The 25,878-nt window shown below is 46.3% G+C and overlaps 1 long non-coding RNA gene across 1 annotated transcript in view; it reads right to left on the bottom strand.

Annotated features, from left to right (window-relative positions):
* The window catches only part of LOC138273753 (uncharacterized), a 35,874-nt gene extending 10,604 nt beyond the window's left edge, over positions 1-25,270 (bottom strand). Inside the window, exons 1-2 of the long non-coding RNA XR_011200295.1 lie at positions 25,175-25,270; positions 13,429-13,569 (exon numbers count right to left, since the gene is read on the bottom strand). This is a non-coding gene — a long non-coding RNA (uncharacterized lncRNA). The remainder of the gene's footprint in view (positions 1-13,428; positions 13,570-25,174) is intronic.
* Between the last annotated feature and the right edge of the window lie 608 nt (positions 25,271-25,878).

Here is a 25,878-nt window from a genome sequence, read left to right as displayed (position 1 = left end):
TGGGTATGTTCTCGGCGTTCTAGTGATAGAGTGAGAGAGATAGGTTGCACTTGCACAACTTATGCAAATTGCAGGGGAATTGTGACGTATGTGAGGGAATTTAGGGAGTCTGCATACTCCAGATGAAGTTTTAGAAGGAGTATGAGTACTCCATAGTATGAGAGTAGGGAAGTCGTCGAACTTCACATGTGTGTGGTGCTTTGTGATTAAAAATTGTCCACGTGGTTGTTGATGTACGAACCCTGCATGGTCTAAGACTCTGGAGTATATTGAAAAGTGTATGAGACACTTGGTTGTATGTCGTAATCTGTCTGGTTTAGTAGGTTGATCGGGCGTGGTCAATGAGTCAGTGTGTGTGTGTTAAGTGGGCGAGAGGAAATTTTGACTGAGATTTGGCGAGTCCTATGTGCACCAGGACATGCCCATAGATCAGTTGACAGTAAAATCTGGCGGGTCGAATTTTACTTGCGAATCTGGGAGACCGAGAAAGAGGAATTGCTGCATGAGTGAAAGGGCCATCAGTGAAAATCCGTAAGGTTTCTGAAGCGATTGTTTTACCTTTTCTGTGGTAAACCAGCCAATATGTTTTTGGTTTTGATTAGTACTCGCAATATTATGCATTAGTTTTGAGTGAATTGGAGTTAGGAGGACGAGCCGCAAGACTTTGTCAGCCACATTACATGTGAGTGTGACGTCATTGGAGCCGTGCTGGGATAGGTTGGTTAGTGAGAACGGTCACGCACGGATTTGCAGCCGTCCGTGAGAGGCAATTGGTTGAGAACGTGGGTGAAAGGAATCTTAGGAGTAAAAGTCATTTCCTGATTTGATTTGGAATATACAAAAAGTAGAAAAGATCAAGTTTTTCAAGTTTTGACTTTTGAAACCTGATTTTGACAAGCTGCTAACTGATTTTGACAAAGGAGAAGGGTTCCTGAAAGTGAAACTGAACTGTGGAAAGAGAATTGTCTATTTTTTATTTTTGATGCACGTTTCCTAAGTTACTTCTGCTTTCTGATTCTTTACAGATCATGGCAGATTTTGATAAGCAGGTTAGGGATGGTAGGAGCTGTAAATACATGAACATTGGTTTGGCAATTATGTGTGGGATTTTGTTTATAGTGTTGATTGTGGGTATGTCTGTTCTTGATGCGAAAGAAGCCAACCATACTACTGATTCTGAGACTGCTACACTAACGGCTTTAGAGAAGTTTAATTTAGATGAGAAATATTTGAATGATTATACTAATGCAAAAGGAGAACTTTCTTCTAACATTTTCTATCGCTTGTTGAATGAGTATGTTGAGACGATGGATGCAAGAGATTGTCTTGTGTACATAGATTCCTTCATCAGTTGAGGAAGGAGTCACCTATCATAGTCTTCCACTAACCTATGGAATAAGTTGTAGTCTGTTACTAACAAGGTTGTATAACCAGGAGTACATTCAATATTACTATTCTAACCATGATGTTGTGTTTCCGTTTGTTCCTATTATTAAGTATTTCAGTAGAGTAGCGACAGATCGTGACAAAATATTAGTTCTAGGATTCTTTGAGCCTACACTAACGTTTGGCACAGCTTACGCTAACAAAAATAATATCACATGCTTGCTTACACCGTTAGAGAAGAGCTTCTTAGATCATACTGATGATAGGAGAAAGGTGCTGTAGGAAAATGGCTCCCTGTTGCAGTTACCCCCCACTTTTTGCCTGATATTGATGCTGACTTGACGGAGAAGTGTGCTGGGACCCTGCTAAACAGGCCCCAGCACCAGTGTTCTTTCACTTAAAAATGTAGTTTGTTCCACAATTGGCACATCCCTGGCACACAGATATGTCCCTTGTAAAAGGTACCAGTGGTACCAAGGGTCTTGTGACCAGGGAAGGTCCCTAAGGGCTGCAGCATGTGTTGTGCCACCCTAAGGGACCCCTCACCTAACAAATACACACTGCCATTGCAGATTGTGTGTGTTGGTGGGGAGAAAAAGGAAAAGTCGACATGGCATCCCTCTCAGGATGCCATGCACAGAAAATACTGCCTGTGGCATAGGTAAGTCACCCCTCTAGCAGGCCTTACAGCCCTAAAGCAGGGTGCACTATAACACAGGTGAGGGCATAACTGCATGAGCAATATGCCCCTACAGTGTCTAAGTCTATTCTTAGGCATTTTAAGTACAGTGTGACATTATTAAGTATATGGTCTGGGAGTTTGTCAAAACGAACTCTACAGCTCCATAATGGCTACACTGAATACTGGGAAGTTTGGTATCAAACTTCTGTGAATAAAAAACCCACACTGATGCCAGTGCTGGATTTATAAAAAAATGCACACAGAGGGCATCTTGGAGATGCCCCCTGTATTTTACCCAATTCTTCAGTGCAGGACTGACTGGTCTGTGCCAGCCTGCTGCTGAGAGATGAGTTTCTGACCCCCTGGGGTGAGGGCCTTTGTGCCCTCTGAGGCCAGAAACAAAGCCTGCTCTGGGTGGGGGTGCTTCACACCTCCCCCCCTGCAGGAACTGTAACACCTAGCAGTGAGCCTCAAAGGCTCAGGCTTCGTGTTACAATGCCCCAGGGCACTCCAGCCAGTGGAGATGCCTGCCCCCTGGACACAGCCCCCACTTCTGGCAGAAAATCCAGGGGAAATAATGAGAAAAACAAGGAGGAGTCACCCACCAGTCAGGACAGCACTGAAGGTGTCCTGAGCTGAGGTGACCCCTGTCTTGAGAAATACTCCATCTTGAGTTTGGAGGATTCCCCCAATAGGATTAGGGATGTGCCCCCCTCCCCACAGAGAGGAGGCACAAAGAGGGTGTAGCCACCCTCAAGGACAGTAGCCATTGGCTACTGCCCTCCCAGACTGAAACACACCCCTAAATTCAGTATTTCGGGGCACCCCAGATCCCAGGAAATCAGATTCCTGCAACCTGAAGAAACAAGAAGGACTGCTGAACTACAACCCTGCAGAGAAGGAGGAAGACGACAGCTGCTTTGGCCCCAGCCCTACCAGGCTGTCTCCAACTTTGAAAACCTGCAACCAGCGACGCATCCAACAGGGACCAGCGACCTCTGAAGCCTCAGAGAACTCCCCTGGACTAAAGGACCAAGAAACAAGCTACCTATGCCCCAGGACTAAGACTTGTAAGTGTTTTACTTACCTCCTAATCTAACCTTTACTGACCTCCCCCAGGAACTGTTGATTTTTGCACTGTGTCCACTCTGAAAAAAGCTTATTGCCATTTTTACAAAGACTTTATATGATATTGCTTTTATTCAAAGTTCCTAAAGAATCTAAGTGAAGTACCTTGCATTTAAAGTGTTTACTGCAAATCTTGAACCTGTGGTTCTTAAAATAAACTAAGAAAATATATTTTTCTATATTAAAACCTATTGGCCTGGAGTAAGTATTTGAGTGTGTGTTACTCATTTATTGCCTGTGTGTGTACAACAAATGCTTAACACTACCCTCTGATAAGCCTACTGCTTGACCACACTACCACAAAATAGAGCATTAGAATTATCTAATTTTGCCACTATCTTACCTCTAAGGGGAACCCTTGGACTCTGTGCACACTATCTCTTACTTTGAGATAGTATATACAGAACCAACTTCCTACAGTCGCTCAAGGAGAAATTAGGAAAAGGCTTAGAGAAAAGTACTTACAAAAATGATTATGCTTATAGTGCAATTAAAACACAAGGGAAATTAGCTTTAGATGCATTACACGTAGGTAAGCTTTGTATATATAGAACAAAGTCGCGTACTGACACTTTATTTGGGGGTACGAGTGAATGTAGGCATGTGTTCTTGTTTCAGAGTAAATGGGCATTTATGTTGAATGGACAGGACCCTGCAATTCCAGGGATATATTATATTTGTGGACTTAATGCTTATTACCGTCTTCCAAGAGGATGATATGGGGCATGTTATTTGGGGATAGTTTTTCCAAAGATTTACCAGATGGAGGATTTGAAAAAGTTTCCGAAAGTGACTGAATGACATCATAAGAGACAGAGGAGGGAACCCTCTTCTGCGATAGTGGGAGATATATTTGGTGCGGTGATTCCTTCAGTGGCAGTCATCCTGAATTCAATCAAGATTCAAAAGTTGTCTACTATTGTGGATAACATGCTGACAAATTTTTCAGGGGCAGTACTCCTGATAGATACTGAATTGGCTGCGGATAGAGCTATGACTCTTCAAAATCGTCTTGCTTTAGACATTCTTTTAGCGAAGGATGGCGGAGTCTATAAAATGATTAACTCTAGGCATTGCTGCTCTTACATACCTAATAACAGTAAAGAGATAAGAGACTTACTAATCTGACTAACGCAAGTAGTGATTTGGTGGAGTTAAAAGAACAAGGTGTTTGGGAAAAAGTTGGTAAGGGGTTTGCTTTGGTGGGAAATCGGCTTAGTAGTAATTGGAATGGTGTGCTGTTAAAAATTATGCAGGGAATATTAATTGTTATAGGTTGTCTATTAGGAATATGGGGGTTATTCAAATTATGCAAAAGAATTAAATTGAAAAGGTCTAAAAATAATCAGAGGAGGGAAGAAAGATAAAGGGAAAGAATCTTTAGGGAAAAGTCAAGGAAAAGACAAAGGCCCTCATTACAACATTGGCGGTAAAAGGTGCTTACCGCCGTGCAGAAGACCGCCAACACACCGCTGCGGCTGTGGAATTCCGCTACAGGTATTACGACCCACTGCACAGAAACCGCCAAAATCTAGACACCGACACAAGTCCCCCACACCAAAGGTCAGTGATAAACTGGCGATAACAAAACCTCCACCGTCACGCCAACAGGAATATGCCCACACTATCACAACCCACAAATCCACGTGGCGGTCTTTCAGAGGAGGGAACCCTCTTCTGCGATAGTGGGAGATATATTTGGTGCGGTGATTCCTTCAGTGGCAGTCATCCTGAATTCAATCAAGATTCAAAAGTTGTCTACTATTGTGGATAACATGCTGACAAATTTTTCAGGGGCAGTACTCCTGATAGATACTGAATTGGCTGCGGATAGAGCTATGACTCTTCAAAATGGTCTTGCTTTAGACATTCTTTTAGCGAAGGATGGCGGAGTCTATAAAATGATTAACTCTAGGCATTGCTGCTTTTACATACCTAATAACAGTAAAGAGATAAGAGACTTACTAATCTGACTAACGCAAGTAGTGATTTGGTGGAGTTAAAAGAACAAGGTGTTTGGGAAAAAGTTGGTAAGGGGTTTGCTTTGGTGGGAAATCGGCTTAGTAGTAATTGGAATGGTGTGCTGTTAAAAATTATGCAGGGAATATTAATTGTTATAGGTTGTCTATTAGGAATATGGGGGTTATTCAAATTATGCAAAAGAATTAAATTGAAAAGGTCTAAAAATAATCAGAGGAGGGAAGAAAGATAAAGGGAAAGAATCTTTAGGGAAAAGTCAAGGAAAAGACAAAGGCCCTCATTACAACATTGGCGGTAAAAGGTGCTTACCGCCGTGCAGAAGACCGCCAACACACCGCTGCGGCTGTGGAATTCCGCTACAGGTATTACGACCCACTGCACAGAAACCGCCAAAATCTAGACACCCACACAAGTCCCCCACACCAAAGGTCAGTGATAAACTGGCGATAACAAAACCTCCACCGTCACGCCAACAGGAATATGCCCACACTATCACAACCCACAAATCCACGTGGCGGTCTTTCAACCGCGGTATTCCATTGGTGGTACACACCGCCGCGCACAAAATACACAGACATTTACAAAACACAACCACATTGGACAATTCCAAAAACACACACCTGATACACATACACACACCACTCCCACACACCCAATACAATATAAAACACCCACCCACATTACCAACAAACCCTTACTATCCAAAATTCCGAAGAAGGCCAGAGAGACAGCAAAGCAAAGACAACACCAGCATACACAGGCACACAACACCATCACTCATATACATCCACGCACAAAACACCACACACCCCTAAACATCACACCACACATCACAAAACAGACCACCTCACACATCACCCACACCACCCCACACATCACCCACACCACCCCTTGGCACACCAAAGACACCCCAGGTTTTCTGAGGAGGAGCTTAGGGTCATGGTGGAGGAAATCATCCGGGTAGAGCCACAGCTATTCGGATCACAGGTGCAGCACACCATCATAGCTATGAAGATGGAGCCATGGCGCAGAATCGTGGACAGGGTCAACACAGTGGGACAGCACCCAAGAACACGGGATGACATCAGGAAGAGGTGGAACGACCTATGGGGGAAGGTGTGTTCTGTGGTCTCAAGACACCACATTGCGGTTCGGAGCACTGGCGGCGGACCCCCGCCTCCTCCCCCACAACTAACAGCATGGGAGGAGCAGGTCTTGGCTATACTGCATCCTGAGGGCCTCGCAGGAGTAGCTGGAGGAATGGACTCTGGTAAGTCAAATCTTTCACTACTTCATCCCCCACCCTTCCTGCATGCTATCACATACCCCCACCATCGCCCTCACCCCCATCATTCCAACTCCTCACATATGTCCCACTAGAACAAACCACACATCCCAACACCAAGCCCTGCATGCAACAACAAAGCATCAACACCCATCATCAATGCATGTCCACTACACATACCCACACAGACCACTAAACAATTATCACACAAGCTCCGACACAGGAATGGAAGCACTGGGGTACAGGGTCACCCACCCATTGCACATCATGGCACACACAGATGCAATAATTATGCCTTTACACCCCTGCAGGACCCCTACCCAACGTCACGGGACAGGAGGTTCCAGACATGTTCACTCCCCCCACAGAAGAGGCCCACAGTGATGACAGCAGCTCTGTCCAACTGGATCTAGATGACCAGCCCGGCCCATCTTGGACCTTGGGACAGTCGGTTCCCCTGACACTGGCACAGGCCGCCACAGAGCCTCCCCACTCAGCAAACTCCAGCACAGCACCGACCCAGCGGGCCCATACCTCTGTCCCCAGGACACGTGAAGCAGCAGTGTGTCCACCACTACAGGGAACCCAGGCTAACCCACCACCCCAAGAACAGCAGGGACCTGGGGGCAGTGGTAGTGGGCACATGGTTCAGGGGACAGAGGCCCAGGGGAACTGGGAACTGGGAGGGCTGCTGTGCGACAGGGGGAGGACAGGCCCTGGGAACCCACTCTCCACAAGGCCCTCTCCAACATCATGGGAGCAAACCATCATTCCCAGGAGACGATGGCAACGGTACTGGCCAAGTTTCAGGAGACCCAGCGGCTGCAGGAGGAACAGTATTTGGGGTTCAGGGAGGAACTCAAATCCATCAATACCACCCTGGGCACCATTGTAGGGGTGCTGAAGGACCTCGTCAACACCAGGAGGGACACTGTGGCACAACAAGGGGCCCCTGACACTAGCCTGGACGATGAACTGCCCTCCACCTCCGCCGGCGCTAGTGGACAGGACGCCCTGCCACAGGACCACCACACCAGCACCTCACCCCCTGCAGAGGGAGAACCACCACGCAAACGGTCCCTGAGATCCAGGACAAAGACAGAGCACGATGCCAAGACCCCCGCTAAGAAATGCGACCACCCTGATTGTCATCCTTCTGTCCCACTTTGTCACCCTGTCCATCCTTAAACTGCCCTAGCTCCACTTCCTATGCCCCTTTGGACAATGCACCTGTGAGACAAATAGACTGGACTCTGCCATGGACATTCCTCCACCATCACCCCTGACCATTTTACAACCCCCTCCACTATTTAGCACTTAAATAAACACCCTTGAATCACAAAACAATCTGGAGTCAGTCTGTGCTTTCACAAATGTGTATTAGCTATAACGAAGGAAAATACCAATGTCCATTGTATTGTCAACATACCTATGCCACACAGCTCTAGTCCATGAGGTTACATAGCAGAGGTCACACAGTGGGACCCACATCTGTGAAATCGAAAGGGAAAGTGACAAATCAGAGTCCATACACTGGGTGAACGTGACAGACAGATGAGAGGTCGAACAACATTATCAGATGTAGGAGGCAGTGATGTCTTCTTACATGTGTCTCACTGGAAGTATTGATGGATCACGTTGTTTCTGTTGTCTATGTCCTCTTCTTCTGGCTCCTCTTCTTCACTGTCCACAGGCTCCACAGCTGCCACAAGATCTCCATCTGGACCATCCTCCTGCAGAAAAGGCACCTGTCGTCGCAAAGCCAAGTTGTACAGCATACAGCAGGCCACGATGATCTGGCACACCTTCTTTGGTGAGTAGTAGAGTGAACCACCTCTCATCTGGAGGCACCAGAACCTGGCCTTCAGGAGGCCGAAGGTCCTCTCTATAACCCTCCTAGTTCACCCTTGTGCCTCATTGTAGCGTTCCTCTGCCCTTGTCCTGGGATTCCTCACTGGGGTCAGTAGCCATGACAGTTTGGGGTACCCAGAGTCACCTGCAAATGTCGAGGGACAACTGTTAGACACACACTATCCCTTAGGGACAATCCCAGACCGTGACAACTATTCACACTGTGTAGGGTCCATGTCCTCACCTAATAGCCACACACGGTGCCTCTGGAGTTGCCCCATCACATAAGGGATGCTGCTATTCCTTTGAATGTAAGCGTCATGCACTGAGCCTGGAAACTTGGCATTCACATGCGAGATGTACTGCTCGGCCAAACACACCATCTGCACATTCATTGAATGGTAACTCTTCCGGTTTCTGTACACCTGTTCACTGCTGCGGGGGGGACCAAGGCCACATGTGTCCCATCAGTGGCACCTATGATGTTGGGAATATGTCCCAGAGCATAGAAGTCACCTTTCACTGTAGGCAAATCCTCCACCTGAGGGAACACGATGTAGCTGTGCATGTGTTTCAGCAGGGCAGACAACACTCTGGACAACACGTTAGAGAACATAGGCTGGGACATCCCTGATGCTATGGCCACTGTAGTTTGAAAAGACCCACTTGCCAGGAAATGGAGTACTGACAGGACCTGCACTAGAGGGGGGATTCCTGTGGGATGGCGGATAGCTGAAATCAGGTCTGGCTCCAACTGGGCACACAGTTCCTGGATTGTTGCACAATCAAGTCTGTAAGTGATAATGATGTGTCTCTCTTCCATTGTCGACAGGTCCACCGGGGGTCTGTACACCGGAGGATGCCGCCATCTCATCACCTGCCCCAGCGGACGTGTCCTATGGAGGAGAACGGTGAGCAGGGGATACCTGTGGGATGGCGGATAGCTGACATCAGGTCTGGCTCCAACTGGGCACACAGTTCCTGGATTGTGGCACAATCAAGTCTGTAGGTCACTATTACATACATTCATACATAGTGCTGAAATATTGAAGCTGATTTTATTATTGATCTGCACTAATGCTCTAGAGTGTATTTTGATACAAGCCTTGATCAGGTTTTGTTTCTGGCGTCTTTTGGCTAATTAATATTGCCCTTTTGAATTGAGTTTGAGTATTAATCCACATGACTTAGAATTGTTAAAATAAGGGAAATAAAATACTAAACTTTTACTAAAGGTGTGGTTATTCATGGCTGAGAACTGACAATTACTGACTCTATTGATTATTGATTTGACTAATGGATATTGATTATTGTGTATTGAATGTTGTTCCCTATTTTGGAGCTATGGTAAGAACATCTTAAACGAGTCAAAAGGTTCATCGACCTATACGCGTCCACTTGTAAGTTTACTTATTAAGGAACGACGCGTTAACACAGGCATTCTTCATGTGTCTTACAACAGAAAAGAGCATCCCGGAAGAAGAAGAATGTATTGCAGAAATTCCTGGATCCCTGTCTTTTGGGACTCTCAGAAAAAAATCAAGCAGATTTTTCAGGCTTGTTTCTTGGCCAGATTTGTAAGGCTTATTTTGAAATGATAAGAACCACAGGTAGTCCACATTTGGAACAATTGCGGAATTAATTTAACATCTTATTTCGAGAAATAACAGTGTTTGGTGGGTGTATTATCAGATGCAATTGTGTCCTCAAAAGCAGAACAGCTCATCTAAGGCCATTAATAAATCTAACTGACCTGCCTTGAAATAACAAAAATGCAAGCATATAGGATATTTGCTAAAATTCGACAGTGACTCTAACCAACCTACTCTAAGCTTGCTAAAATTTATTTTAACTCTTGATGGTACCCAGGACGATTTTATGAGGCTGGCAGATTTAAGGTAAAAGGCATATCAGGGACCGAAAACACCAGAACGTTTCAAAGCCATCTGCTATAGGTTAGTGGGTTAGATCAGATTGCAACTGTTGCTGTTGAGATTTTGGGGGAGGTGAGGGTGAAATAGAAGCAATACAGAAATATCTATGGCCATTTTGAAGAGATATCAGAACCAGGCCTGATCCATCTAGAGTGGGAAAATTAGCACCCCCAAGGTCTTCTTTCTATGAATATGAGTCAGTCACCTAGCCATCATGACAGTATGAGGATAAGTGTAAATGGGGTCCATCTTGCAAAAACATGTCTACTGCAACAGGCTACTGTAAAATTGTAAATTCAAACTTGAGGCAGAAATATAGTAGCAACAAACCCTAGTGATCATTTAGGTGGTCATTCCGACCTCGGCGGTCTTTTCTTCAGACCGCCGAGGCCGGGGGAGACAGAATACCGCCATTGCCGGCGGTATTCATGCCTCCCTATTCCGACATTTCCGCTGGGCCAGCGGAAATGGCACATCAACATTGCCGCCGGCTCGTAATAGAGCCGGCGGCAATGTTGATGTGCAGCGGGTGCAGTAGCACCTGTCGCACATTTCACTGCCCGAAATTCGGGCAGTGAAATGCGCGATGGGGCTATGCCTGGGGGCCCCTGCACTGCCCATGCCAAGTGCATGGGCAGTGCAGGGGCCCCCAGGGGCACCCCCAGTCCCCTTACCGCCAGCCTTTCAATGGCGGTGTTTACCGCCACGGACAGGCTGGCGGTCGGGGACTCATAATCCCCAGGGCAGCGGTGCTTGCACCGCTGCCCTGGGGATTATGCCCACCAGGCGGAAGCCTGGCGGGAAAGTGGAGGGGCCGGCGGTCTGACCGTGGCTTTTCCGCCACGGTCAGAATTGCTGGCGGAACACCGCCAGCCTGTTGGCGGTATTACCGCCAACATACCGCCAGGGTCGGAATGACCCCCTTAGTGTTTAGAAAGTTACTATATGAAGTCTCCTTTCAAGAAGGAGGGCCAACATGCCACCATGTGAACGCCTGGAAGAAATTCTGTTCTAAATGAAGTTTGAATGGGAATCTTTCCTTTTGCCTTTTTACAACTCTGCCTGAGGTCTAGACTTGGCAACTCATAGATTGCTTGCATACTGGACTGCAAAAACCTTGTCTACTTGCAAACATAAAGGTGAAATTGAATTGTGAAGGAGACTGCAAAAGATCTCGACAATTGATATGCATTTGCAATGTTCCCCAGTTGAGTACTGAACACTCTGAGGGTCTCATCTCCACAGACTGACATGTGACAGACTAGATCTGAGGATTTGGTAAAGAGGGTGCGGACATTCTAAGAAATGAAATTGGTCTGGGCACCATGTAATTTCTTCTTGAGTATTTGGACAAAGGTACTTTGCACCTACAGAGAGACAATTTTCTGTAAATTTCTGATCTTGGGACATTAGCTTGCATGGAAATGGAGGGGTCATAAAAATACAGCTTCTACAGACAAATCCCTATCATTCTGGCAGATTTGAGGAGTGATATGTGAGGATGTGATGTCATTGTCGATTGAGGAGATATATGTGAGGATGTGATAACATCCTTACTTCATTTTGGGAGTTATCTTAGACCCTGGAATTTGTCAAATTTCCTATTTGGAATCTACAGCTAAATTGATTAAACAAAGAACAGAAGACAGACTCAAATGTGTGAGGCATGCATTGGTAAACGCTGGTGTGCCAATCAAATTAAAGGGACATCTGGTGTTCCAAGCAACTTGGAAGAGAGGTATCAGACCTTGGGGTCGAGCATCACCAACCATTCTCCTGGAAACAGAACAAATTTTAAAGGAACAATGGTTCCCACTTTGAAGTGGCTGTTCTTTTTTTGTTCTTCTCTTCCATTTTTAGTCACATTTGGTAACAAAAACCCTAAGGATGAAGTGAATGCTCTTCTATAGAAAGAAGCTTTTTATATTCTGTATGAGCTATAACTGTTCCACACATAAATGAATTGGCTTTAGAAAAGAACCTTTGAATAAAGAAAAACTGTACTTGAAAGCCCTGTATAGTTTTACGGACCCTGGGATTGTCTGAAATTACTTGCTAAGTTTGAAAAAATACATTTTGCAACCAATTAACAAGAAAAGAAAATGTGATTCAGACCTTGAGAAAAAGGTCTTCTTGTTCCTAGTTGTAGGGGAAGTATTGTCCCATTCTTCTTTGGGGAAATAATGAGGATCATTAGTATTGCTGAAACTGGCCACCATGTGGGTACTGTTGTAACCAGTTACTGCAATGGCAGTGGTTGCCTCAACAGTTCCTATGCATACTGGCTTCATCTAAACAGGTTTCCTAAACACTCTCCTCACAGAATAGTGTGCTTTGTGTAGAGAGGGAAAGCCTTGACTTATATCACCATTTCCTTTGTAAAATTGTTACTGGAAACAGAAACTCTAAGCTGTAGGACCCGTCTCAGGGCTTGCAGGTTTGCATAATGTGTTATCAATTTTGAGCAGCAAGACTTTGGGCCAGATTTAGGTCTTAGTGGAATGAAATACTTCATCACAAATGTGACAAATATCACGCCTAACGTATTACGATCCGATTACCTCCTATGGGAATCATAATAAGGCGGATGGGATATTTGTCACGTTTGATACAGAGTATTCCCTCTGCAAAGTCCTAAAACAGGCCCTTTGTCTCTTTCCAACAAAATAAACACATTGACATTAGCAGCAAAACACAACGCTTGTTGATCCCAGTTTGACAAAATGCAATCCCTAGGTTTGTTCTGCGAGTTCTAAATCTTAGTATGTAGAGCCACGACATTTGAAAGCTTGTTCTAGCAGAAGAATCAGACCCTCTTAATACCATTCTTTCTACCATCAAAACAAATCACAATTAGTTCGTTCATTGAGTCTTGAAACTCTTTGTAATGAAACAGACCCATGACCTTGGAGATGCCATGACTCGAGCCCATAGAACAACCAATCACAATACCAAAAGTACTGGAATCATTCCAGTTATCAGTGTCTTAATCAGTTGTACTATAATTGCACTTTGTGACCTAAACAACAATAGGACATTTCTGTGGCTTGCATCCTCCAGAAGTGAGAGTCAAAGAATTGACAAAGAATTGGTCTTTGGATAGTTGAAAACCACTAATCACAATACCAGCAGATTAAGAAATCCATTGAATAGAAGGCTGGTTAAATTTAAAGAATGTTTACCTCCATTGGTTGGGGTCCGAACTTCTTTGGCAACAAGGACGGACTCATCAAAAGAGTGTGCATCTTCATAATAAGATCTGCATAGTCTGCTACTACCAACAGGTGAGGGTCAGGTATTCAGTAATTGTCCCAGCCTAGGAGCTGATAGTTTAAGCCATGAAGATTGAAACAGAAAGAGTGAGGGTATGATATAGGTTATATTTTATCAGTGCTTTCTCTTCAAATTCAGAATCATATGGAAAATACCAGGCCTTCATAACTTGTGTTATCAATATCTTAAATTTACCTGAAGACAACTGCAACAGTATTCACACAAATATATATTGAATTCCAAGGTTTAGAATTCAGAAGGACCAGCTGTAAATTTCATTTTACTGGTTGCCATGTTTTAAACATTCTGACTTCTCTGTGCACAGTACCATAAAACATTCCCCTTCAAATTATTTCACCAATGTATTTTCAGAAAGACATGAGCAGACATAGCAGGCCCAAGCAAAAAGTGCATTTGTGCAGTCATGAAACCTACAGTTACTAAACTGCTTAAGTGCTCAATCTGTTATATAGCAGCAATGTATGCTGGTCATTGCAGTATCCATCTCTTGTCTCTAAACAAAATGTCAGTCAATAAAATATACCATGCCATAAGCAGCAGTCCAAGTAGTAGGAAATATAAACAAAACCTAAACATCTACTTAGATGTATAAGAACAAAGCAAATGATAAGCACAACTGTGTGAGACACAGCCCAATTAAGAAAAACACATATATGCAACAATAAAAACGATATATATTTTTATTGATTTTATGAAGTGAAAACACAAAAGGAGAATGCATCTATAGCATACATTTCTGCTCTACAAAGAAAAAACAAGCAGACCTGAGGACAAAACCAGTTATAGAATACTTAAAGTGCAATTGTGCTATATTGTGGCCGGCCAGCCCCACTATCTGAGGGCTAAAGACCGGTAAAGTGCAAATTATAAAGTGCGATATGTGTCGACCTTTCAAAGTTATACTCAAGCCCAAAAGGAGAATGCATTTATAACATATGTCTCTGCTCATATGGCGGAACAGAAAAATCTAAGGATAAAAACCAGCTATAACATACTTATAGTGCAAATTGTGCTTTATTACGGATCCCCCGGATCGTATCTTAGGGTTCTGAGCTTATGAATGTGCAGACTAAAAAGTGCAATATGCATCGACCAATCAGTATTATACACATACACTAAGGGCCAGATGTACGAAAGGATTTTACCCATTCTGTGTCTATGGGAAAAAGCTTTCGTACATATGGCCCTAAATGTACTGGCCATGATTCCCCTGTATCTCGATGTTCCAAAGGGGACATTATTTCCAGATGATGTACTAAACATAACACAGCTCCACCATCATAGATAAACTTTCAATTTAAGGTAACACCTAAAAATTCACCCATCTCAACAGAGATTCCCAGATCTGTTCCTCTTTTTTCTTGACTTTCTAAACCCTTGGACATAAATAAAGACGTTTCTAAAGAGTGCAACCATCATTGCGAGAAAGACGGGGGACAGAATCAAACCAAGCTGAGGCAGTGCATAGGTAGAGCACTGCCGTGGCGATACAAATACCCAGGATTACCCTGGGACTGCCTCATTATGAACACCCAAGAGAACTAGTTGCAGTGTTAAAGCAATGTCAAACTCTAAAGATTTCTCAAAAAAATGTACTGATTTCCCTTTTAAGTAATTGCAGTTCTGGACAAGCAAATAACATGTGAATTTTATCTGCTTCTTGAGACTGACACCTCGGGCAGTGAGTGCCCACCATTCCCCCCATTTAATGATCTTTGCTGGTGTGTAGTATAAATCATAAATAATTTTGTAGTCTTGGGCTTGAAGTCCAGCGGAGCATAAAACCATTTGCCTTACTTTGAGAGGCTCACAAAAGGGACATTAAGATAAGCCAAATTTCTTCTGCCACTTACTTGTCTGCTTCTCAAGATCGTCATGGGATAGAACATTCAGTGTGCTGTATATTCGGGTGATTGCTCTAAACAGCAAAGAGAGTGAGCAGAGAAAGCCCCTCCCTCTTCCCGAACTTCAAATATCACAACAAAAAGAATGAGCTTAGTACCATGTCTGTCAAGTGTCATCCATGTCAATTAACTTGCATTTTATGAATAAAACATTTGTTTTTTTAAAAAAAACCCTCACCCATTAACCTAGTTGGTGGCATGCTTCATCATCGGGTTACCACCAAAGATGCCAAATGCATCTTAGGTGTGCTACGATGCCTGATTAAAGCAGAGCTGGTTTGACTCTTTGAAGTGAGGTGAATGTGTAAGTGAAGGTTTTAAAACTACCTCCAGGATATCCACCCAAAGAGGGTAAAAAATGTAATAACGGACTCCTGGGGCAGAATTAAAAACATTGGTGGATATAAAGGGAGAAATTAGCGATCTCACACATCCTCGTAAGTGGTCTAGTAATTGGTTGACATGTTTCAACCAATGGCATGTGCTTTTAAAGTCACAGTGGCTATATTCAGTACCAAGGTGTCAGGGCTACCAAAGCCCTAAAATGTGAAAGCACACACACTAAGGCATGCGTCTATGGGGTGGTATTTTTGTAACTTACGATCTTCACCCAAATGCATGTTGTTTCTGAAAAAGAATAAATTTCAGCAAGATAGCCATGATGCATCAAGACATGGGAATTAAAGAAAGTATTATTAATAATGCACAGCAGGCGCATTTATAGTGTGACAGCCAACATGCTCCTTGTGCCACTGCCTTTAGGCATGCGTATTGCTTAAAACACGTGGATAAGATCCACTCGGTGTTCCACACAACACCCTTCATAACATGTCAACATGAGCAACTCTATTCAACGGAAAGGCAATATTTGATTAGAGTTCTCTTTTCTTAGTAATGCAACCAAACACTTGTGGTGACAAACTGCACCTCGTGGCTCATAGTGCCCATTTCATTAAAAAACTTCTAATCAGGCAGAAAACCACTGCTGTGTGGCGTCATGCATCACTGGGAAATGTGGTCCCCTCATCCGCATTATTAGAGACCTACCATTTCCTGTGCTGCACGTCATCAAATAAGTGCTTGTAAAATGTAACCTATGTGTGTTGCTACCAATCAGGGCAGCATAGGTCCGGAGGAGGGACGCCAGCTTTAGTCACCTGCTTTAGAAAAAACAAATGAAGAGCCATTAGTCCAGTAGCCTCCTTAACCCCTTCTGTGCCGAGGACGTAATGGTTACGTCCTGCGGCACAGTGCTGTTGTGCCCAGGACGTAACCATTACGTCCTGGGCACCCAGACCAGAGGGAGCGCTAGCGCTCCCTCTGGGGGTTCCCCCCCACCCCCCAAAGTCAGGGATGGAAGGGGAAGCCCTTCCCCTTCCACCCCCGACCCCCCCTGTGACATCAGCGCGCGAGCGCACGCCGTTTGTCACAGGGCCTCCTCCCATCGCGCTGGAAGCTCCAGCGCGATGATCGGAAGAGAAATGCTTTGCATTTCTCTTCCGATCACGGGGAGGAGGCAGAGAGGCTTCAAAGGGAAGGAAAGTTATTTCCTTCCCTTTGAAGTCTCTCTCTGCGTTTTGGCAGCCGGATTGTAAAGCAATCCGGCTGTCAAAACGCCCACTAGACACCAGGGATGTCTTTTTGTTTTATGAAAGTGACTCAAGGGAGCGACCCCTTGGGCAAGGGTCGCTCCCAGGGGGGGCATTTTTATGAGGCCAATCTGCCCCCAAGGGGGGCAGAAACCACTAAACACCAGGGAGTTATTTTTGTTTGTTTGTTTTTCACGTAAGGGGAGCGACCATTTAGGCAAGGGTCGTTCCCCTGGGGGGCAAATTTATTTTAGGCCATTTTCAGCCTATTTTTATTAGGCCGGTCTGCCCCCACGGGGGCAGAAACCACTAGGCACCAGGGATTTTTGTTGTTGTTGTGTTTTACAGATGGGGAGTGTCCCCTTAGGCAAGGGTCGCTCCCCTGGAGGGGCAAATTGTATTTAGGCCATTTCTGCCCGCTTTGGGGGCAGATCGGCCGATTTTAGGTCAATCTGCCCCCAAGGGGGGCAGAAACCACTAGGCACCAGGGATCTTTTGTTTGCGCCGTCACGCAAGGGCAGCGACCTTGTAGGCAAGGGTCGCTCCCCGGGGTGTGGGGTGGGGGGGGGAATTTATTTTAGGCCATTTCTGCCCCCAGGGGGGGCAGAAACCTCTAGGCGCCAGGGCAAATAGTTTTTTTGTGTTTTTTTTTTGTTTGTTTGTTTTTTTAGAGATGGGGAGCGACCCATTAGGCAAGGGTCGCTCCTCTGGGGGGCAAATTGTATTTAGACCATTTCTGCCCCCCTTGGGGGCAGATTGGCCGATTGTAGGTCAATCTTCCCCCAAGGGGGGCAGAAACCACTAGGCACCAGGGATCTTTTTTTTGCGCCGTTACGCAAGGGGAGCGACCTTGTGGGCAAGGGTCGCTCCCCGAGGGGGGAGGGGGGCAAATTTATTTTAGGCCATTTCGCCCCCCCTGGGGGCAGATCGGCCTATTGGTATTAGGCCGATCTGCCCCCAGGGGGGGCAGAAACCTCTAGACGCCAGGGCAAATAGTTTTTTGTGGTTTTTTTTTTGTTTCTTTGTTTTTTTAGAGATGGGGAGCGACCCATTAGGCAAGGGTCGCTCCCCTGGGGGGCAAATTGTATTTAGACCATTTCTGCCCCCCTTGGGGGCAGATTGGCTGATGTAGGTCAATCTGCCCCCCTTGGGGGCAGAAACCACTAGGCACCAGGGATCTTTTTTTTGCGCCGTCACGCAAGGGGAGCAACCTTGTAGGCAAGGGTCGCTCCCCAGGGGGTGTGGGAGGCAAATTTATTTTAGGCCCTTTCTGCCACCCCGGGGGCAGATCGGCCTATTGGTATTAGGCCGATCTGCCCCAAGGGGGGGCAGAAACCTCTAGGCACCAGGGCAAATAGTTTTTTTTGTGGGTTTTTTGTTTTGTTTGTTTTTTTAGAGATGGGGAGCGACCCATTAGGCAAGGGTCGCTCCCCTGGGGGGCAAATTGTATTTAGACCATTTCTGCCCCCCTTGGGGGCAGATTGGCCGATTGTAGGTCAATCTGCCCCCAAGGGGGGCAGAAACCACTAGGCACCAGGGATCTTTTTTTTGCGCCGTCACACAAGGGGAGCGACCTTGTGGGCAAGGGTCGCTCCCCGGGGGGGGAGGGGGGAGGGGGGGCAAATTTATTTTAGGCCATTTCGCCCCCCCTGGGGGCAGATCGGCCTATTGGTATTAGGCCGATCTGCCCCCAGGGGGGGCAGAAACCTCTAGACGCCAGGGCAAATAGTTTTTTTGTGTTTTTTTTTTGTTTGTTTGTTTTTTGGAGATGGGGAGCGACCCATTAGGCAAGGGTCGTTCCCCTGGGGGGGAAATTGTATTTAGACCATTTCTGCCCCCCTTGGGGGCAGATTGGCCGATGTAGGTCAATCTGCCCCCCTTGGGGGCAGAAACCACTAGGCACCAGGGATCTTTTTTTTGCGTCGTCACGCAAGGGGAGCGACCTTGAAGGCAAGGGTCGCTCCCCAGGGGGAGTGGGGGGCAAATTTATTTTAGGCCCTTTCTGCCCCCCCGGGGACAGATCGGCCTATTGGTATTAGGCCGATCTGCCCCAAGGGGGGGGCAGAAACCTCTAGGCACCAGGGCAAATAGTTTTTTTTGTGTTTTTTTTTTTTGTTTGTTTTTTTAGAGATGGAGAGCAACCCATTAGGCAAGGGTCGCTCCCCTGGGGGGAAAATTGTATTTAGACCATTTCTGCCCCCCTTGGGGGCAGATTGGCCGATTGTAGGTCAATCTGCCCCCAAGGGGGGCAGAAACCACTAGGCACCAGGGATCTTTTTTTTGCGCCGTCACGCAAGGGGAGCGACCTTGTGGGCAAGGGTCGCTCCCGGGGGGGAGGGGGGTGGGGGGCAAATTTCTTTTAGGCCATTTCGCCCCCCCTGGGGGCAGATCGGCCTATTGGTATTAGGTCGATCTGCCCCCAGGGGGGGCAGAAACCTCTAGACGCCAGGGCAAATAGTTTTTTTGTGGTTTTTTTTTTGTTTCTTTGTTTTTTTAGAGATGGGGAGTGACCCATTAGGCAAGGGTCGCTCCCCTGGGGGGCAAATTGTATTTAGACCATTTCTGCCCCCCTTGGGGGCAGATTGGCCGATGTAGGTCAATCTGCCCCCTTTGGGGGCAGAAACCACTAGGCACCAGGGATCTTTTTTTTGCGCCGTCACGCAAGGGGAGCGACCTTGTAGGCAAGGGTCGCTCCCCAGGGGGAGTGGGAGGCAAATTAATTTTAGGCCCTTTCTGCCACCCCGGGGGCAGATCGGCCTATTGGTATTAGGTCGATCTGCCCCAAGGGGGGGGCAGAAACCTCTAGGCACCAGGGCAAATAGTTTTTTTTGTGTTTTTTTTTTTTGTTTGTTTTTTTAGAGATGGGGAGCGACCCATTAGGCAAGGGTCGCTCCCCTGGGGGGCAAATTGTATTTAGACCATTTCTGCCCCCCTTGGGGGCAGATTGGCCGATTGTAGGTCAATCTGCCCCCAAGGGGGTCAGAAACCACTAGGCACCAGGGATCTTTTTTTTGCGCCGTCACGCAAGGGGAGCGACCTTGTAGGCAAGGGTTGCTCCCCGGGGGGGGGGGCAAATTTATTTTAGGCCATTTCTGCCCCCCCTGGGGGTAGATCGGCCTATTGGTATTAGGCCGATCTGCCCCCAGGGGGGGCAGAAACCTCTAGACGCCAGGGCAAATAGTTTTTTTGTGGTTTTTTTTTTTGTTTCTTTGTTTTTTTAGAGATGGGGAGCGACCCATTAGGCAAGGGTCGCTCCCCTGGGGGGCAAATTGTATTTAGACCATTTCTGCCCCCCTTGGGGGCAGATTGGCCGATTGTAGGTCAATCTGCCCCCAAGGGGGTCAGAAACCACTAGGCACCAGGGATCTTTTTTTTGCGCCGTCACGCAAGGGGAGCGACCTTGTAGGCAAGGGTCGCTCCCCAGGGGGAGTGGGAGGCACATTTATTTTAGGCCCTTTCTGCACCCCCTGGGGGCAGATTGGCCTATTGGTATTTGGCCGATCTGCCCCAAGGGGGGGCAGAAACCTCTAGGCACCAGGGCAAATAGTTTTTTTTGTGGTTTTTTTTCTTTTTGTTTGTTTTTTTAGAGATGGGGAGCGACCCATTAGGCAAGGGTCGCTCCCCTGGGGGTCAAATTGTATTTAGACCATTTCTGCCCCCCTTGGGGGCAGATTGGCCGATTGTAGGTCAATCTGCCCCCAAGGGGGGCAGAAACCACTAGGCACCAGGGATCTTTTTTTTGCGCCGTTACGCAAGGGGAGCGACTTTGTGGGCAAGGGTCGCTCCCCGGGGGGGGAGGGGGGTGGGGGGCAAATTTATTTTAGGCCATTTCGCCCCCCCTGGGGGCAGATCGGCCTATTGGTATTAGGCCGATCTGCCCCCAGGGGGGGCAGAAACCTCTAGACGCCAGGGCAAATAGTTTTTTTGTGGTTTTTTTTTTGTTTCTTTGTTTTTTTAGAGATGGGGAGCGACCCATTAGGCAAGGGTCGCTCCCCTGGGGGGCAAATTGTATTTAGACCATTTCTGCCCCCCTTGGGGGCAGATTGGCTGATGTAGGTCAATCTGCCCCCCTTGGGGGCAGAAACCACTAGGCACCAGGGATCTTTTTTTTGCGCCGTCACGCAAGGGGAGCAACCTTGTAGGCAAGGGTCGCTCCCCAGGGGGTGTGGGAGGCAAATTTATTTTAGGCCCTTTCTGCCACCCCGGGGGCAGATCGGCCTATTGGTATTAGGCCGATCTGCCCCAAGGGGGGGCAGAAACCTCTAGGCACCAGGGCAAATAGTTTTTTTGTGGGTTTTTTTTTTTGTTTGTTTTTTTAGAGATGGGGAGCGACCCATTAGGCAAGGGTCGCTCCCCTGGGGGGCAAATTGTATTTAGACCATTTCTGCCCCCCTTGGGCGCAGATTGGCCGATTGTAGGTCAATCTGCCCCCAAGGGGGGCAGAAACCACTAGGCAGCAGGGATCTTTTTTTTGCGCCGTCACGCAAGGGGAGCGACCTTGTAGGCAAGGGTCGCTCCCCGGGGGGGGGCAAATTTATTTTAGGCCATTTCTGCCCCCCTGGGGGCAGATCGGCCTATTGGTATTAGGCCGATCTGCCCCAAGGGGGGGCAGAAACCTCTAGGCGCCAGGGCAAATAGTTTTTTGGTGGTTTTTTTTTTGTTTGTTTGTTTTTTTAGAGATGGGGAGCGACCCATTAGGCAAGGGTCGCTTCCCTGGGGGACAAATTGTATTTACACCATTTCTGCCCCCCTTGGGGGCAGATTGGCCAATTGTAGCTAATCTGCCCCCAAGGGGGCAGAAACCACTAGGCACCGGGGATTTTTTTTTTGGCGCCAATGTCACGCAGGGGGAGCGACCCCATAGGCAAGGGTCGGTCCCGGGGGGCGGGGGGTTATGGGGTGGGGGACAAATTTATTTTAGGCCATTTCTGGCCCCCGAGCTAGAGGCCAAAATCCACAGGTAGGCACTGTTTTCTATGAAAAAAATTTATGTGTCCACGTTGTGTTTTGGGCCATTTCCAGTTGCGGGCGCTAGGCCTACCCACACAAGTGAGGTATCATTTTTATCGGGAGACTTGGGGGAACGCTAGGTGGAAGGAAATTTGTAGCTCCTCTCAGATTCCAGAACTTTCTGTCACCGAAATGTGAGGAAAACGTGTTTTTTTAGCCAAATTTTGAGGTTTGCAAAGGATTCTGGGTAACAGAACCTGGTCAGAGCCCCACAATTCACCCCATCTTGGATTCCCCTGGGTTTCTAGTTTTCAAAAATGTGCTGGTTTGCTAGGTTTCCCCAGGTGCCGGCTGAGCTAGAGGACAAAATCCACAGGTAGGCACTGTTTTCTATGAAAAAATGTGATGTGTCCATGTTGTGTTTTGGGCCATTTCCTGTCGCGGGCGCTAGGCCTACCCACACAATTGAGGTGTCATTTTTATCGGGAGACTTGGGTGAACACTAGGTGGAAGGAAATTTGTGGCTCCTCTCAGATTCCAGAACTTTCTGTCACCGAGATTTGAGGAAAATGTGTTTTTTTAGCCAAAATTTGAGGTTTGCAAAGGATTCTGGGTAACAGAATCTGGTCAGAGCCCCACAAGTCACCCCAGCTTGGATTCCCCTAGGTCTCTAGTTTTAAAAAATGCACAGGTTTGGTAGGTTTCCCTAGGTGCCGGCTGAGCTGGAGGCCAAAATCTACAGGTAGGCACTTTGCAAAAAACAGCTCTGTTTTCTTTCAAAAAATGGGATGTGTCCACTTTGTGTTTTGGGGTGTCTCATGTCGCGGCCGCTAGGCCTACCCACACAAGTGAGGTATCATTTTTATCGGGAGACTTGGGGGAACGGTGGCTGGAAGGAAATTTGTGGCTCCTCTCAGATTCCAGAACTTTCTGTCACCGAAATGTGAGGAAAATGTGTTTTTTTTAGCCAAAATTTTAGGTTTGCAAAGGATTCTGGGTAACAGAACCTGGTCAGAGCCCCACAAGTCACCCCATCTTGGATTCCCCTAGGTCTGCAGTTTTTAAAAATGCAAAGGTTTGGTAGGTTTCACTAGGTGCTGGCTGAGCTAGAGGCCAAAATCTACAGGTAGGCACTTTGCAAAAAAACAGCTCTGTTTTCTGTGCTGTGTCCATGTTGTGTTTTGGGGCATATCCTGTCCCGGGCGCTAGGCCTACCCACACAAGTGATGTACCATTTTTATCGGGAGAATTGGGGGAACACTGGGTGGAAGGAAATTTGTGGCTCCTCTCAGATTCCAGAACTTTCTGTCACCAAAATGTGAGGAAAATATGTTTTTTTAGCCAAATTTTGAGGTTTGCAAAGGATTCTGGGTAACAGAACCTGGTCAGAGCCCCACAAGTCTCCCCATCTTGGATTCCCCTAGGTCTCTAGTTTTCAAAAATGCACAGGTTTGGTAGGTTTCCCTAGGTGCCGGCTGAGCTAGAGGCCAAAATCTACAGGTAGGCACTTTGCAAAAAACAGCTGTTTTCTGTGATGTGTCCATGTTGTGTTTTGGGGCATATCCTGTCGCTGGCGCTAGGCCTATCCACACAAGTGAGGTACCATTTTTATCGGGAGACTTGGGGGAACGCTGGGTGGAAGGAATCTCTACGATTCCAGAACTTTCTGTCACCGAAATGTGAGGAAAATATGTTTTTTTAGCCAAATTTTGAGGTTTGCAAAGGATTCTGGGTAACAGAACCTGGTCAGAGCCCCACAAGTCACCCCATCTTGGATTCCCCTAGGTCTCTAGTTTTCAAAAATGCACAGGTTTGGTAGGTTTCCCTAGGTGCCGGCTGAGCTAGAGGCCAAAATCTACAGGTAGGCACTTTGCAAAATACAGCTCTGTTTTCTGTGATGTGTCCACGATGTGTTTTGGGGCATATCCTGTTGCAGGCGCTAGGTCTACCCACACAAGTGAGGTATCATTTTTATCGGGAGACTTGGGGGAACATAGAATAGCAAAACAAGTGTTATTGCCCCTTGTCTTTCTCTACATTTTTCCCTTCCAAATGTAAGACAGTGTGTAAAAAAGACGTCTATTTGAGAAATGCCCTGTAATTCACATGTTAGTATGGGCACCCCGGAATTCAGAGATGTGCAAATAACCACTGCTTCTCAACACCTTATCTTGTGCCCATTTTGGAAATACAAAGGTTTTCTTGATAGCTATTTTTTACTCTTTATATTTCAGCAAATGAATTGCTGTATACCCGGTATAGAATGAAAACCCACTGCAGGGTGCAGGTCATTTATTGGCTCTGGGTACCTACAGTTCTTGATGAACCTACAAGTACTATATATCCCCGCAACCAGAAGAGTCCAGCAGACGTAACGGTATATTGCTTTCGAAAATCTGACATTGCAGGAAAAAGTTACAGAGTAAAACGTAGAGAACAATTGATGTTTTTTTCACCTCAATTTCAATATTTTTCTTTTTCAGTTGTTATTTTCTGTAGGAAACCCTTTTAGGATCTACACAAATTACCCCTTGCTGAATTTAGAATTTTGTCTACTTTTCAGAAATGTTGCGGTTTCTGGGATCCAGCGTTGGTTTCATGCCCATTTCTGTCACTGACTGGAAGGAGGCTGAAAGCACAAAAAATCGTAAAAATGGGGTATGTCCCAGTAAAATGCCAAAATTGTGTTGAAAAATCGGGTTTTCTGATTCAAGTCTGCCTGTTCCTGAAAGCTGGGAAGCTGGTGATTTTAGCACTGCAAACCCTTTGTTGAGGCCCTTTTCAGGGAATAAACCACAAGCCTTCTTCTGCAGCCCCTTTTTCCAATTTTTTTGAAAAAAACGAACTTTTCACTGTATTTTGGCTAATTTCTTGGCCTCCTTCTGGGGAACCCACAAAGTCTGGGTACCTCTAGAATCCCTAGGATGTTGGAAAAAAAAGGACGCAAATTTGGCTTGGCTAGCTTACGTGGACAAAAAGTTATGAGGGCCTAAGCGCAAACTGCCCCAAATAGCCAAAAAAAGGCCTGGCACAGGAGGGGGAAAAGGCCTGGCAAGCAGCTAAGGGGTTAATAAAGCTCCAAAGTAACGCTTGTGAGAAAATAATGCTCCCAAAAGCATAGCGACCTCTTGCTGGGCCTTCCTCCCTATTCCCCGACTTGCTTCGTCAAGGTCGTCCATCTGTTTCCATACCTACTGTGGGCCTGCATGGGATCCAAATCTTGCTCTGGTTTCAGCCCGTGCAGTATAAGCAGAGGGAAACGACGTCCTCTAGTTTGTGTGTGATCGCGCATCTGCTTACATGAAGCCGTCAAAGAGGCTTATCTGATTGGCTCCACAAGGGATGCCTCAAAACAGTGCCGCCCCCGGGATTGTATTAACCCCTCGCTGCCACTAGATTCACTTCAGATGTATTTCTAAGCGCCTGTTTACGGTTTTGAAAGATCTAAGCTCATATTTTATTGAAAACACCACAGTTGTAATTCTAAGCGCCCGTTATGGTTTAAAAAGACCTATGCTCATATTGTCTTAAAAATATGTCTATGCTAGAGTCAAAGAAGAGCGACCTATGTTTGTATTTTCATGAAAAACATGCCTTTGTCATAGCCTGAGAAGCACGCCCAATGTAGTTCATAATACATCTGCTCTGTTGGGTGACCAATAAGGTCACTTAAATAAAACCTGAATTGCGTCATATGTCACTTCTGTGCAGTTCCTGAAGCTACAATACAAATAATTGTAAAGTGTTCATAATACATATATCGATCGTATAGTGGACGTTAAATCTCTAGCAACTGCACTCTAAACTTTAAAAAAAAAATGGTAACAGAACAATAGTTGGTAAAGGCATTGATAACTGGACACTATGTATAGTCCACAACAATAACGTGCCCCAT

Source organism: Pleurodeles waltl, chromosome 2_2 (genome assembly GCF_031143425.1).
Source record: "Pleurodeles waltl isolate 20211129_DDA chromosome 2_2, aPleWal1.hap1.20221129, whole genome shotgun sequence".
In the NCBI taxonomy this organism is placed as follows: domain Eukaryota; kingdom Metazoa; phylum Chordata; class Amphibia; order Caudata; family Salamandridae; genus Pleurodeles; species Pleurodeles waltl.
The sequence above is the reverse complement of the archived record's forward strand: the minus strand, read 5'-3'. Positions and strand labels throughout refer to the sequence as shown.